Raw genomic sequence first — 17203 nt, 5'->3', positions numbered from 1 at the left:
CCTTGAAGTAAAAGGAAGCCATTGCTTATTCAGGATGTCTACAATAGGGTTTTTTTGTTGTTGTTGTTTGGTGGTGGTGGTGGTGGTGGTTTGTTGTTTGTTTGTTTAAAATATTTTTTTAGTTGTCAATGGACCTTTATTTCATTTATTGATACGTGGTGCTGAGAATCAAACCCATTGCCTCACACATGATAGGCAAGTGCTCTGCCACTGAGCCACAATCCCAGCCCTGTTTCTGTTTTGAAAGGACCCCTCTGACGTATATTGGAAACAATGGTTTGGAAGGAAGACAGACAGTCCATCTCTCAGGGGTATTTTAGATTCAGATCCCAGCCAGAAAATGGAACGGGAAAGGAAACCCTGCTGACAATGTGATGAATTCCTACAGTTTATTTAAGGGACAGATGAGCTTCAGAAGACCAGGGAGGTGACTTAGAAAGAGTCATCAGAAAGAGAGATGGAGACAGGAATTTCCAAAAGGAAGGGTGATCCTGAATTGAGGAGTGGTCCACAGAAATGGTGACAGAAAGGCCCAGAAAGTCTTGAAAGTAGCTGCCAGGGGTAATCCTGATGTACTCAGAGCAATTTTATTTTCACCACTAATTGGCTGGGGATGGAATGACAAACTCCTTGCCTATTGCTGTTCTGAGGACAACACCATATTCCAAAACTATGTTTATTTTGTAATATATGTTATAGATAAGTATTATTTACTTTATGTGAAAATCAGAAACTCAAAGATTTTGCTACATATATGAGCTTGCCCCATGTAAGACAGAAAAAAAAATTGCTAATGGGAAGGGTTTCAAAGATATTATAGTTACATGGATAACTATGTAGTCAGAGCATCCCTCCTCTGGTCTCTAATCTCCATCAAGAAGATGAAGATAGGTGCATAAACTAACCCTCACATACATCTCCTCATACTCAGCTCCTCCACCATGGACCAGAAACCATTGAGACTCATCTTTTTAAACACTTTTCCAATATTATTGGAACTCATGACCAGAAGCCCGAGATTCCTAGGCCATTTGGGGTCACTGCATGCCCTTGATGCTCTCTTACATGGTGACAGTGGAAATAGTTCATCCTTGTTCCTTATCACCACTTACAGATTATTCCATACTCCCCAAATCTCTTCTACCCCTGGTTTAAAATCAAGGTCATCCCAGCACCATCTTCCCCCCCTTGTTAAGATCACCTAAAGGTCTGTGGGCTTCTCATCAATATTTGACAAATTGACCTTCAGCTCCTAGCTTATTCCACCACAACTCTTCTTGATTCTTAGTGCTTTCAGTGTTTAGGTATATGACTCTTTCAGTACACTTGCTCCTTCACCATCTCCCTTCAATTACCATTTCTTCTTACTTCTAACTTATGTCAATTATTAGGGTCTCTGGTCCCACCGTTGATTCATCACCTCCTATCTTTCTAGAACACTTCCTCAAATCCTTGGTTCTTAAGTACCCTTCAACCCTCCTACCTACTAGACCTATACTCCATTGATCTATGTCCATTCCATTATCCCTTCATGCCTTTGTTTCTCTGGCATACTCAGCTTGGTGAATCTTTGTAAATAATTCCTTTTAAACATTGTCAATTTTCTGTGCTTGATCATTTTGAGAACTGTCTTAATAGACCTTAATTTACCTGGTCTTCTGTTACACAAACTTGCAAGGAAAACCTCTAACCCTAGTTAAATACAGCTCTATGTCTCCATCATTCCTGTATCTGAACATCCAAAATATGGCTGAAGAAAATTTAAACATCTAAGTCTCACTTTAACTTCATAACAATTCCTCAAGTGGACCTTATACGTTACAGAGCAATTATGTAATTTTGTTCTTTTTCTTCACTCTCTTCTGTTTACTATCTTCTCTCCTCATGCTTATAATGCCATCTCCCTGTTCTTCATTCCAATTTTTACTTCAATGAATTCATAGAAGCTACTGGAAGAAAAATTCCATGACCTTCCACCATCACATCCTATTTGCTTTTAAAATCTTTACATAGATGTTCTTTCTTCTTATTAGAATAAACTCTGAGTGCTCCTATTTAAGGTCAAACCTTTATAGTCTCACTATGCCCATTTGTTATAGCCCTGTTTAAGAACCTCACTTTAGAACTTCTCCCACTCCTCATCAAATTACTCCTCTTACCCATATTATCACTGTCAGTATACAAACACATTGTTTTGTTTTTTCCATTTTAATTATATTTTGTCCCCCATCTTCAGCTCCACTTACTCCTGTAACAGTAAAATTTCTCAAAAGAATATATGCAATACTGTAATGCCTTTCTCCCTTCATCTGGTGAAATCTTTCATTTAGGCTCTTGCAGAGATTGTCAATGATTGTACCTTTATTAAATTCATAGATAATTTCAGTCTCCTTTCCTTTGAACATCAACAGCATTTGGCATTTTCTTTCCATAGCTTTTAGGAAGCTACTCCCCTGATCTATCTCCTGCTTTGCTAACCTCCTAACACTGAAGTGACCCATGATTTGGAATTTAGACCACTCTTTCTTATTTGTATATACTCACTACCTTCCTATCTCATCCAGTCTCATTATTTTAAATTTCTTCTCTAGTCTATAGAATCCAGAATGAAAAATCCTAAGTCTGGGCATTTATATTTATCAACTTAAATTTTCATTTAAATTGCCTAAAATGAATATAATTCTCCCCCAACATCCCAAAGCTAATCTTTAGTTGATGGCAACTCCATTATTCCAGTTGCTCAGATAAGAAAGCCTTGTGTCATACTCAACTCCTCTCTGTCTGTGATGGTTAATTTTATGTGTCAACATGACTGAGTTAGGGGATGATAGCTGATAAAATATTATTTTGGAGTCTATCTGTGAGGGCATTTCTGAAAGAAATTAGCATTTTAATACATAAACTGAGTAAAGATATACTGTTGGTGGTACTGTAAATCAGTACAACCACTATGGAAATCAGCGTGGAGGCTCCCCAAAGAGTAGGCATGGAACCATATGATCCCAGTATGCCACTCCTTGGTGTATAATCCTGAAGAATTAAAGTCAGCACACTGCACTGATACATGCATAGCCGTGTTTATAGCAGCACAACTCACAAGAGCCAAACTATGGAACCAGCCTAGGTGTCCATCAGTAGATAAATGGATAAAGAAAATGTGGTATATACACAATGGAGTTTTATTAAGCCATAAAAATTATGGCATTTCCAGGGAAATGGATGGAACTAGAGACTATCATGTTAAGTGAAATAAGCTAAACTCAGAAGGTAAAGGGTTGAATGTTTCCTCACATATGTGGAAGTTAGAGAGGAAAAAAGAAAAGAAAGGTGGGCTTCAATCTCCCCAAAATCAAAGGGTGATTAGTAGAGAAAAGGACCAAGGAGTGGGAGGCAGGGAGGGAATGAGTGGGGAAGTGCTGGGAGTGATATTGGCAAATTATATCATTATATCATTTGTGCATGTATGAATAGATAACAACTCTCGTCATTGTGTATAACTAGAATGCACCAATAAAAATGTGGAAAAAAATAAAATGAGTAAAGACCACTACCAATATAGGTGGGCATCATCCAATCTGTGGAGGACCCGAATAGAATGAAAAGGTGGAAGAAGGAAGATTCTTCCCTTTTCTTGAACTGGGCCAACGATTTCCTCTTGCCTTTTAATTTTAGTTCTCCTAGCTCTTGGTCTTCAGACACAGACTGGGACTTATACCACTGGCACCCTTGGTTCTGCAACTTTGAGGAATTTCACTGATAGTGATAAATTTTATGCATTTATTTACTTTTTTGGTACTGAGGATTGGACCCAGGGGTACTTCGCCTCTGAGCTACATCCCCAGCCCCTTTTATTTTTTATTTTGTGATAGGTCCTACTAACTTGCTGTGGTTGGTCCTGAACTTGCAGTCCTCCTGATTCAGCCTCCCAAATTGCTGGGATTACAGATATGTGCCACTGAGTCTGGTGACACAGTAATTTAATGATATTTGTAATGGGATTGGCTATTTCTGGGGGCCCCTGAGGCACTGGAGAATAGGGAGGTAAGTCTGATGGTGATTAATCCCTAATATAATGACTGTCTCCTCTGGCCAGGGGAGAGCAACTGTTGAAGATTCAGTCATTATTTATTTTTTATCTTTATTTTGTTTATTTATTTCTATATGGTGCTGAAGATCAGACCCAGTGCCTCACATGTGTGAGGCAAGTGCTCTGCCACTGAGCCACAACCCCAGCCCAGATTCAGTATTTATTAAAAACGAGCAGAGCTCTTTAGATAATGGGATTCTCAACTCCCAGAGCTCTGCTATGTCAAAGTCAAGGGAGAGATTAAGAAATAGAACTCTGAATTCTATTGTGTGGCTATCTAGACTGAAACACTTCCAAACTTTGCATCTCCAGATTCTCCTGAACCCTCTGAGACTGTCAAAGTCATATAATCTTTCTTGTTGATCAACATACTAGTCCACTTATGTGGAATTCTCTTCCTTGCAAGAACAAATATGCTCTCTTTAGGATATGTTGCCACATTCCTCCACCAATCCTCACCTACCCCTTCCCTGACACCAAGCCAATAACTAGGATTAAGTCACAACCTAACCCATCAAGGGAGTCTGCTAAAGTAGCAAAGGCATTATGTACAATTACAAATATGGCATAATCAATCCCACTATTATCTATAATTATAATACATCAATAATTTTTTAAGAGATAAAAAGCACCCATTGGAAAAAAAAAAGCAGCAAAGGGATTGAAACTTGAGGCAAAAGCTAGCCAAATGAATTTCATGATTGCTTTATCTATTTCTACAAGAAATGCCATTGGGATTTTGATTGGCATTGCATTAAACCTATAGAGAACTTTTGGTAATATCGCCATTTTGATAATGTTAGTTCTGCCTATCCATGAACAGGGTATATTTTTCCATCTTCTAAGATCTTCTTCTACTTCTCTTTTTAGGGTTCTGTAGTTTTCATTGTATAAATCTTTCACCTCTTTTGTTAGGTTGATTCCCAAGTATTTTATTTTTTTGGAGGATATTGTGAATGGAGTGTTTTTCCTCATTTCCGTTTCAGAAGTTTTGTCGCTGATATACAGAAATGCCTTTGATTTATGTGTGTTGATTTTATATCCTGCCACTTTGCTGAATTCATTTATTAGTTCTAGTAGTTTCTTTGTAGACCCTTTTGGGTCTTCTAAGCATAGAATCATGTGGCATCTATACACAATGGAGTACTATGCAGCAATAAAAAATGACAAAATCATAGAATTTGCAGGGAAATGGATGGCACTTGAGCAGATTATGCTTAGTGAAGCTAGTCAATCCCTAAAAAACAAATGCCAAATGTCTTCTTCGATATAATGAGAGCAACTATGAACAGAGCAAGAAGGAAGAGCAGGAAGAAAAGACTAACATTAAACAGAGTCATGAGATGGGAGGGAAAGGAAGAGTAAAGGGAAATTGCATGGAAATGAAGGGAGACCCTCATTGCTATACAAAATTACATATAAGAGGTTGTGAGGGGAATGGGAAAATAAACAAGGAGAGAAATGAATTACAGTAGATGGGGTAGAGAGAGAAGATGGGAGGGGAGGGGAGGGGGGATAGTAGGGGATAGGAAAGGTAGCAGAATACAACAGTTACTAATTGGGCATTATGTAAAATTGTGGATGTGTAACCGATGTGATTCTGCAATCTGCATTTGGGGTAAAATTGGGAGTTCATAACCCACTTCAATCTAATGTATGAAATATGATATGTCAAGAGCTTTGTAATGTTGTGAACAACCAATAAAAAAATAAAAAATTTAAAAAAAAATTAAAAAAAAAATAAAATAAAACCTAAAAAAAAAAAAAAAAAAAAAAAAGCTAGCCAATACATGCTCTGAGGATCCAGAACATTACACATGGGTTCAGATTCCTTTTATGCCAATAGAAAAAAAAATAATTAATCAATAGTAGAGTGTTCTCCCAGGTCATGGGATTTAAAACCCATACAATGTCCCTGGAGGTGGGACAAACAAGATCTTTGGATATCTCCTGGAACTTTGGAGAAAGTGTGAGGTAGAATTGCCATAACTGCTTCATCTTATAAGTGTATAGGATTGAAGGGCTCACAGAGGACGACATGTTAGAGTATAGTACACTAAGTCAGAACCTACTAGATCACTGTGATCCATGAGAGTAAAATCCATTAACTAAAGAAAAAAGCAATATGTTGGTGAGGGGGCATGGGAATTCCTGAGAAAGTTGGAGATGTCTATCCTATCAGCCAGGGATGAGGGTTGGAGATACCATGGACAACAGGGCTTGCAAATACCAATGGGACTCATGGAATCACTAATGAATGGAGACAAGGCAACAGTGTCAAACTGACAGACACCAATTTAGGAAATTATTATAATGAGCAGCAACATCACACTGATGATGATGTAGCCAGTAGATGTACAGAGAGCTACAGGAGTGGTTAACAGAATATAGCACATCTAGAGGTAAGATATATGCACAGCCAATAAAGGTACAATGTATGCATCCAAATTCAAGCATGGAAGATGAGGAAACTAAGGGTAGTCGCCACCCTCCAAAAAAAAAAAAAATGGGGTTTCAGTTCCTTACCAATTCCAGACCTAAGCCATCATTCAGGCCTAGAAATTGCTGACTGAGGGCAAGACTTGTTTCTCAAAAAGAAGAAACCTACAACACTATGGAAAGAGCTCACAGGAATGATTTTACCTGTCTTTCCCAAATGGGCCTTGCCATTTACTTGGGTGATTATACACTGGAGTGAGGAAGAAAGCAAAATATTTAAAGATTTGTTAGACACAAAGTGTAAGTTGACATAGAAGCTTGGTGTTCTAAAGCATCATTTTGACCCTTCTGTTTGAGTCAAGTCCCACATGTGGCCCACAGTGGCTTTGTAGACTCACTTGGTCCCTGAATGCATAACAGAAAGAGACACAATTAGCCTTTGAAAATATTCCAGTTTGGTTCTTTGACTTGTCAGATTATCATAGAGGGAAACACAAAGTCAAAAAGCTCTGAACTTGCCATTCACAGTGGTCAAAGGTATATCAATACTGAAACCAGGAGAGAATAAGCAGAGATTATTGTCATTATTAAAGAAAGACGTAATAGTTTCAGTAGTAATGTCCCATATTATTTTTCCATTTAACTCTCCAGTAAGGTTTTGACAAAACCCAGATGGATCCTGGATCTACAGTTTACTGAAAACTCAGTCTAATAAAAACCCCAAATGCATTTGCTCTGCTCGATGTGGTACCTTTATCAGAGCTAGGTAACAATATCTCAGGTACATGGCATATAGTAATTTATCTGGCATGGTGTTATTTTCCAACTTTTCAAAAAAGAGGGCAAGAAACAATTTATACTCACTCCAATGGACAATGGTATGTTTTTAGTCTTGATTCTGCACTAACTGAACTCTCCTGTCCTAAATCAAGATACAGTCTAAAGGCACCTCAACTATAGATTCCATAGGTCTATAGGTCATGTTTCCAGAGGGAGAACACTTCCAATGGCTATCACAGTGAGTCTTTCTTAATCTTTAAACTATGGATGACAATAGGTCACACTGGACTACTTGTGTCCCCTCTTAGCTGTTCTTCCAAGAGCATTCTTCAAAAGACTCCTGAATGCAAATCACAGAGTCTGGCAACCTGTATCCCTGGGAACTGACTCACAACTTTTAGCCTACCAAAGTATTTACTCATTTACTGTTCTTATTGTTTATTTTCTCTTTTTCAATATAGAATATGACACCCATAAGAGTGGAATTTTTCATTTTCATTCTAGATATGACCCATCCTAAATCAGATCTCGCTTATGAAAAACACTCAAGAAATATTTGAATAAATGCATGTTGCATCTGAATGCTTTACTTATTAACTTTAAATTTTAGAGGTTATGATTGGTTTTGCAATACTTCAATGCCTCTAAAACTATCTTGTCTTTCAGGGCATCTTGCTATGTGATTTACAGCATTTTGAAATCTACTTTTTTAAAAAAATAAAGGCCTTGTTTTAAGTATATTCAGTTATTGCCTCATTTGCTATTAATTTGTAAATAGCCTTATTTTTAAAAAAATTATGAGCAATGCTTATCTACTTTCATTTGAATATTATAGAGAATAATGGGAAGGCAATGTCAAAACCCAGAAATAAATACTATCTGATGACCAATCTTCAATTCCTCTAAGCATTTCACTGACACCTTTTAAATTTTCCTAAATAAGATATAAAACCTTCTTTTTTGTTATCAATATTTCTACCTTTTGTTTGTTTTGGTTACCTATACTACCTCTAGCCCACTTGCTTTCCCTAGGACCAAGATTTTACTCTACTTCTCTCTCTCTCTCTCTCTCTCTCTCTACATATAAATATATATATATGTATACACAAATGTATATATGTATATGTATAAATATATATGTAAATGACCATATATATATGCATATATATATTTACAAATATATTTATACCTTTTGGGATTGGGCACAATTTGTTTTAGTTATTGTTTTAGTTATTGGGATGAACAGAGGTACTGGCCAAATCTTCTCTCCACAAAGCGCTAGAAGCTGGGAGTGCCAGCAGCAGATCCCTTCAGCTCTTGGTCTCTTTGGTGATTATCTTACCTGCAAAAAACTGCCTCACACAAGGTCACACTGTTTCCCCAGCAACCCAAATGAATGATCTAAGTCAGGATGTGACTCAGTGGCCATTTTGGTCCAATGCAAAATCATTCTCATGGCCATTTTATCCCTACATCTCCCTGCTGAGTCTGCCAAGGTTCTCATCAGGCCTACTTCACAGCTCAGCTCTACCCTCTGTCCAGTCTTGTTCCCCTCATACCTTTTCATAGGAGTTGATTGCAAGATACTCCCTGATAAATACCCTAAAGTCTAAATTCCATCTCAGAGTCTGTGTCCTAGAGAATCCAACCTGCACAAGGAATATATTATGTATTCATTTCTGCATCTTGCTTTTCTTTCTCACTATAATCACTGACTCTGTCCCAGACAATTGACATAGATCTAATGCTTTCTTTTCAATGACTATGTAATTTTCCAGGATTTCATGTATCACAATTTGTTCAACTTTCCAAACAAGGAAACATTTTAGTAGTTTCCAAATTTTATTTTTAACCATACAAAAAGTTCTGAAATAAACACCCCATCACAGAACCAATTTAAACTCAAAATTACATGATTAGTTCCAAAGTTCCTATTAATATTTCTCTCTAATCAGTTCTCCCTTATTTTTGGTGAAATGCTGAGTAGTCTGCTTATTGCTTTTGGTACTTTCTGAGTTCCAATACTATCAACACAAATCGATAATGCAAGGAATTCCTGGTTGGTAGATACTGAATTAGAGCCCTCCATAATTTTTCAGTCATTTCTCTTTTCCTAATTTTATGAAATGAATAAAAAAGAATGTTGTATCAATATTTTTCTTCACCTGGGATAAATAATAACTGGGATAAATCATTCCTTTAAAAGTAAAATATTCCACATTTGCTCCACTATTAATCTGATCAGCATGCACTGGAAAAATATTTAAAATTTTAAAACTTACAATCACAAAGAGTAGATTGAATCTTGGCTATACCAAATATTTCATTTCCAACATCCAAGTTACTCAAACTTTCTCAATTTGAGTTTTCTTATTTGTAAGACATACGTAGCTTGCTGAGCTTTAGTAAGAACTGAAGACTCTGTAAGTTCACTGTCTGGCAAAGTGTTTGGCATAGAGAAGACAATCCATAAATCATTATAATTATTTTCTTTGCAGGTGTGTGATATGTATGTGGGTATATCATTGTTATACTCACATTTTTTCCCCCTAAAAGTTGTTTTGTGAAAGTAAAAAATACTATCTTAAGTGGGCTTTGTGACAATTACATGCATTTACCTCCGTATAAAATTTTAGTTTTCCTGTGTCTCCCAAGTTATCAGAATATAGTTCTCTGCCCACATTTAAAAAAAAAAATACTAGAAAAGGCCGGGCATGGTGGCACTCACCTGAAATCCCAGCACTTGGGAGGCTGAAACAGGAGGATCAAAGCCAGCCTCAGCAACAGCGAGGCACTAAGCAATTCAGTGGGACCCTGTCTCTAATAAAATACAAAATTGGGCTGGGGATGTGGTTCAGTGGTTAAGTACTCCTAAATTCAATCCCTGGTGCCCCCCCACACACAAAAAAAAAATAGAAAAAATGAAAAAACTAGAAATGAACAGAAAAACTTCATGAATTCTGGAAGTTAATTCAGACTTTCAACTTCAAAAATGAAAAATGAAAACAAATGACAAAAACCTTACAGCCTCTAAGGATCAGTACAGATCCACAGAGGCCTCAACATGGAGTCAACCAGTTTCACTACTCTGCTCTACTCCCTGGGTCAGAAGCCTGTTTCCTCAGTTGTTGGTACTCACAAGTCCTCCACATTGCTGTGGAAAGAAGAGGAAGCTGTTTCCCACTCCCCAGATGATCCTCATTTACCTGCTAAACAGGTTCAGCAGTTCAAATTTTCCCTTCCTCTGCTATTTCGTTATATATTGCCTATTGGGCAACATGGTGATAGATATTTGGTTTCTATTTCCTTTGACCTCCTAGCTTTTTTCTTGGATTATTTCTTCCATCCTGTCTAACAGCTCTCCTAATCCAGGCATATGGAAATATGACTCATGATCTTCCATCTCTTCTGTAGGTGAAAGTTGAATCTCTTATTTGCTGGAGCTTGGTACCTAAACATGAATTGAAGAGCAGTGAATCATATGGAAGAAACAGAAAGTCTCTGAAAGAAAAAAACAAAAGAGACAAATAATTCTCCTTTAGAGAAATGTCTGTCTCCAAATCTTTACCTAAAGTTTATGGCTGCAGAGAGTGAATTCTAGTGAGAGCCAGAATTGAGAAAAGATCCAAACCCTATTTTGATGTAGTATCTTGTGAAACATTACACAACAAAAGTTGTAATACATTTTAGGTAGCCTTACAAGTAACATTTCAGGATGAGCTAGTAGAAGATCTTAGAGTAAAATGGGTATTCACTTAGGAGCAGTTTAGTAACTGTATGATGCTATAATATCTTTATGAAATCTCCTGTTCAGTCATTTACAATATGAGCGTTATTTGACCCCTATATTGCCTTTAGAAATATGTAGGAATATTTTTTATTATTAGGATGACCGAGAGCTATTCCTTGCATATTGATAGCACTGACCAAGGATGCAGACATTCTGAGCATATTCCTGGATATTCAGTCCAGTAAAGAATTGGTTTTTACAAAATACCATAGAGGTTCCAACCAAGAAATACAGCAATATGGCTACAGATACACTGTCAAACCCAAAATCATGACACCCTGTTTTACATGTTACTGAGTATAATTCATCCTTTAACAAACACCTCTGGCTACATATATGAATTCTATAGTTTCAAAGTTGTGTATTCAGAATCAAAGACAGAAAGTCAAAATAGTTTCTTACTATAGTAAGTCAGAAAGAAAAAAATGCCTTGCAGTAAGAATCTGGTCCTTTCTACTTCTTCATCAGCTGAGGATTCTTGTTTCCAACAAAATATTTACAACTAAGGAAGTAAACTGCTCAGACTCAGAAAATAAAGCGCCACAGATGCCAAAGGTTTTGAAGTATACACGGACATATCTGTGCATACAAACACACTCAGATATGCACACATATGTTGTTATGCAAATTGGCAAAGACCAAGGCAGGCTATGTTTACTAAAAGAAAAATTCTCTGAGAAGGAGAAGTTTAATAAAAATGTAAATGATAATCTACAGGAATGACATTGGGCATCCTCAAGATAGAGATTCTGAGGTCTAGGAGATACATAATCATTACCACATTGTAAACAGGAGAACTAGTGAAAATTTCCTATGCTGGTAAAAACTTTTTCCAGCTGAAAATGCTTTGGGCTATTTGTTAAAATACTATTGTGCTTTTTGTTAGTGAACAGGGATTTTGACACTTACATGATTGTGTGGAGAGTTAAACTTGATGAGTCAGCAGCTGCAACATAACTTCTTGATTAGCATTGGGTGGACTTTAAAACTACCCAGGAAGTTCAAAAGTTCCACTCTTCTTTTTGATGTGCATATTTGAATGAATACAATTTTTACTTTGTACCACCTGATTCAATAGTTCTCTTAAACGTCTTGTTTCAAAGTGCCTGGTTAATTAGAAAATGCACTCAGGATCTGAATAGTTTTCATCTTTTTTTGAGATCCACATAAATAGAAAAAGTGCCTCTTTGTTCCTAGGACCATATTCTAACCTCTATGTGCTAGTTTCTACATGCTAAAATTTGTCAAAAAATATTTAGTAGGAAAAAAGTAATTCACCAAAGTCAAAATTCATATCTCTAATGAAATTATGAATAAATGCACTAGATTGCCTGAAATGCCCATCATTTTCCTTTATCCTCCAATTCCCCATGTTTTCATGGGGAAAATCTAGGAGGTCAAAGGAAATAGAAACCAAATGTCATGTATTCTATAATTTCAATTTCTTCTCAACCTCTACAGCCACTCTTCCTTTTGCACCCAGTCTACCTCCCAGTTAAAATTATGTCTTCTCACTCTTCATTGAGGAAAAACAGTAATTAGACACACACTCCCCCAATACCACAGCGTTAAATCTGTATATCTACCTGTATTTATTCCTATGTTCTCTATCTTGCTATTACAACTTTTGGAGTTTGGCTATTGAATTGTTCAGAGAAACTCTGGACTTTTCCTCTGAATCCCACATACCACTTCCCTTTCTTGTATAGTCAAGGTCCAGCTTTCTCCAGAATTATTCCACTGTCCTAAAGAGTTGCTTATACTAGCACACACCTTAAAATAAAATAAAATCTATTGCTGTAATTTTCTTGTCTTTACTAACAGTCAGACACCTTGCTAAATGACCCCATCAGCTTCATCCCCTCCACTTGATATATTCTTCCATTTGCTGAAATCCAATTTCCAAACCCACATCCCACAGAATATGCTCTTATCAACTTCAAAGACCACATCCACTTTGCTATTCTAATGACGACTTCTCTGCTCTCATTTAACTGACTCTCTTAGCATTCCTCCCAGTGATGATTCCTAAAATGTTTTCCTCTTTTGGCTCAGGGGTACCTCACTCACCTAGTTTCCTCTTCGTTCTCCTATGTCAGCTCCTCTTTCAACCTAAGGTGTAAAGCCATAGTTAACTTCATTTCAGATCTAGACCTCTTCGTGTTATGATCTCTACACCTAGGCGATCTCATACACAGTCATGACATTAAATTTTATCAAAATGCCAATGAATTTCAGATTTTCAAATTCACATATCTTCCTGTCAATCAGTACCTCCACTTCTATAGTCCTAAAAACTCAAGCATAAAAGATCCAAAACAAACTTCTTATTTTGGTGCTGCTCTCTGCCTGTTTCTTTCAAAGACATTCCATCTTTGTAAATGACATCAGCAACCATCAGATTGCTCAAGACAAAACCTAGGAATGGGGACTCCTTGATATCTTTGTAAGCATAACCTCCTTGTGAAATCCAAAGTAAATCCAAATGATGCAATCCAAAATGGCAGCACCATCATATCTCAAGTGGTACATGGAAACAAACGATCATGGTATCAGGTTAACAACCCCTGTCACTTCATCCCTCCCTTCTGTTAGTTAATGGGATAACCTCTGTCACTTCATCCCTGCCTTCTGTTAGTCAGTGGTATCCTATAATGTCCAACACAAAGTCTGCTTAAAACTTCCCAAAGGCTTCTGACTGTACATCTAATAAAATCCCAACACCACCTTAAAACTTGAAAAGTTCTGGATTGACCCAGTCCTTTTCTCACTTTCTAGTCTTATGTCATTGGACTCTCTTCTAATTTATTATACTTTCTCCTCATTAACCTATTTATGTTTCATTAATACCAAGTTTGTTTCTATCTCAGGACTTTCACTCTTTCCCTTATCTCTGCCTGACATGTATCACTTCTCATTATCAAACAAATGGTCTACTCTTTAGACCTTGTATCTAAGTTATTTCTTCAGAAACAATATTTCTTGACTACACATTTATAATGATTCTATATTCAATTTGGGCAGTTGCTCTTTCAACACATCACTATATTATATTTTCTTATCACTATTTGAAATGATTTGTATTTTCTATAATATTATTTTTTGTATTTTTTTATTATTTCTCCTCCTACATAATAAGCTTCCAAAGGACTAGATATTCACTGTTTCACATATAACTTCATATCAGTTACCAGAAATATGGAGCATGTGTTTGTTAAATTAGTGAATTTAAATAACTTCAAATATCACAGGAATAGGGTAATGAATTGTGTTTAAAATTCTTACAGAAATATTAAACGTAGTATTGCCCCATTATATAACTGACATTTCCCTGAGTTCCAAATTCACATGTAAAAACTGCTTCCTCAGTTTTTTTACTTGAGCATCTCATAGAAGCTCAAACTCTATCAAATCTAAAGCAGAATATTTGATTTAACCCCCCACCCCATTAATTTGTTTGGTCCATTGTTTCCCATCTTCTCTGTGGTACTCAAATAAAACTAAGAAATGAAAATGTTTGTTTAGGTAAGAGTAAAAAAAAAATCCAATTAAAGTTATGTGTTCTTCAATATGTATTTGTATTTCTCTTTGGTTAGTAGCTATCTCTATGTGACCAATCTATATTTTAAATAGCATATTTTGTTTTTCTACCTAGGATTTTGTTTTGTTTCACATGATCATATATGACTTTTAAAAGAAGAAAGTGAAAACATTAAAAACCAACTTGAGGATTCTATCAATTTATGGACTATGATGGGATACAAAGGACTACCAAAACTTTTTCATTGTTGTTCAAAAGCAGATCCTGGTAAGTATATAATAGTATAGAAATCAGGAGAAATGATAAAATTCTTAGGCCATAATTTTGGTTTTAGTCTTTATTTTGTATCTAAAGAAAAGCAAATCAGTAGTTGTAAGCCTTAAGGGTGGATTTATAAAAAAAAATAAAAAGATAAGACTTTTAGAAAAATGTATATTATTACAACTCCTAGAAGAAAATGTAGGGTCAACACTCCAGCATATCAGCACAGGCAACAATTTGCTCAATAGAACCCCTAAAACTCAGGAAATAATGCCAAGAGTTCATAAATGGGAAGGCATCAAGTTAAAAACCTTTTGGATATCAAAGGAAACAATGAAGGATGTGAGGAGAGAATTTAGACAATGGGAGAAAATTTTTGCTAACTATTCTTCTGACAGAGGATTAATATCCATAATATACAAGAGCTCAAAAACACCAAACAAAAAAACCAAACAAACCAATTAATAAATGGGCATATGAACTAGATAGATAGTTCACAAAAGAAGAAATACAAATGGCCAACAAATATATGAAAAAGTTTTCAACATAATTAGCAATTAGGAAAATTTAAGTCAAACTACACTGAGATTTTATATCACACCAGTCAGAATGAGAGTAGTCAAGAATTCAAATAATAATAAATGCTGGGGAGGATGTGGAGGAAAAAAACACTTTGAAACTGTTGATGGGATTGTAAATTAGCACTGGAAATAAGTACGGTGATTCCTCAAAAGACTAGGCATGGAACTACCTTATTACCCAACTATAACACTCCTTGGTATTTATCCTAAAGAATTAAAGTCATCTTACTATAGTAATACATACGTATCCATGTTTATAGCAACACAATTCACAATAGCCAAACTATGGAACCAGCCTAGGTGTCCATCAAAGGATGAATGGATAAAGAAAGTGTGTTATATACACAAAATGAAATTTTATTCAGCTACAAAGAAAAATAAAATTATGGCATTTTCAGAAAAATGGATGGAACTAGAGACCATGATGTTGAGTGAAATAAGCCAAACTCATAAGGCCAAGAGCCATGTTTTCTCTCATATGTAGAAGTTTGAAAAAAATAAAAAAATGGAGGGGGATGAGATCTCATGAATATCAAAGGGAGATCAGTAAAGGAAGGGGAGTGACCAGGGAATGGGAGGAGGGAAGTGCTGGGGAATGATACTGGCCACATTATATTGTTATATTGTATCCATGTACAAATATGTGACCATAAAATCTCATCATTGTGTACAACCATATGCACCAATAAGATTTCTATAAAAAGTGTATATTATTTCTAATATAATATTGATATCATTACCAGTTTGTAAGAAAAACAAACAAAAACAGTACCATTAGACTACATATTCTAAAATGTTAGTCAACTATCTTGAATGGGTAGTTTGTTGGGGTGTTTGCTGGTGGCTTCTTAGTATGCAAGTAGATACAGAAATTGGGATTAAATCAAAAACTTTTTTTTATAACATCTCTGTTTTATTTTAAAATCAATTCAAAATATATTTTAGAATAATTGGTGATAAATAACAAAAAAGTTTATTGTTTTGAATAGCTTGTACTTTATTAGGGATATAGTTTCTGGGAAATAAGCATCAAATTGCTTGCTATGAATGAATATACTGATATTTGTAATACTTCTACATCACTGGAGACCAGAAGTTTCGGGTAAAAGTAACAAAAGATGAGGTGCATAGCTTTATATAAAGATTTGATCACCTATGCAATGCTGAGAAGTTTATCCACAAGGTTAATGGCTTTCAACCTGTGCTTCCTTGGACAATTAGCTATCACCTTATGGGGAGCGTCACCTAAGATCAGCTCAAAGTAGACAGTGCACACCACCTCTGTCAGGGCTGGTCCTTTGACAAGCACTGACAAGCTGGGAAAGATTTTGAGGAGAGAGACACCTATGAAGAATTAAGGGAGGGCTGGGGATGTGGCTCAAGCGGTAGCGTGCTCGCCTGGCATTCGTGGGGCGCTGGGTTCGATCCTCGGCACGACATAAAAATAAAGATGTTGTGTCCACCGAACCGGACAGCATGAATACTGTGCTCACTCATTGCCTGGGATCAGATTGGTCTTAGGACAAAAATGATGGATTTGATGTATCCAGAGTCAACCATGCGCCCCCAACATGGTTTTAGAAAGGGATTCAAACATAACAAATAATCTTTAAATTCAGCAGCTTAAAACAATAAGTATTAGTCATCTTCTTCACAAGACTGTAGGTTGACAGGGACTGCTAGACTTCAGTCTTCTGCACATCTATAGGATCCAGGGAACTAGA

The 17203-nt window shown here is 36.2% G+C and overlaps 1 long non-coding RNA gene across 1 annotated transcript in view; it reads left to right on the top strand.

The window, feature by feature from the left end:
• LOC120892548 (uncharacterized) overlaps positions 1 to 17203 on the top strand; it is a 66834-nt gene that overhangs the window by 15393 nt on the left and 34238 nt on the right. The window contains exon 2 of the long non-coding RNA XR_013426045.1: positions 14752 to 14904. This is a non-coding gene — a long non-coding RNA (uncharacterized LOC120892548). The remainder of the gene's footprint in view (positions 1 to 14751; positions 14905 to 17203) is intronic.

Source organism: Ictidomys tridecemlineatus, chromosome 9 (assembly GCF_052094955.1).
Source record: "Ictidomys tridecemlineatus isolate mIctTri1 chromosome 9, mIctTri1.hap1, whole genome shotgun sequence".
NCBI lineage: Eukaryota > Metazoa > Chordata > Mammalia > Rodentia > Sciuridae > Ictidomys > Ictidomys tridecemlineatus.
This window is presented reverse-complemented; position numbering and strand designations above follow the sequence as displayed.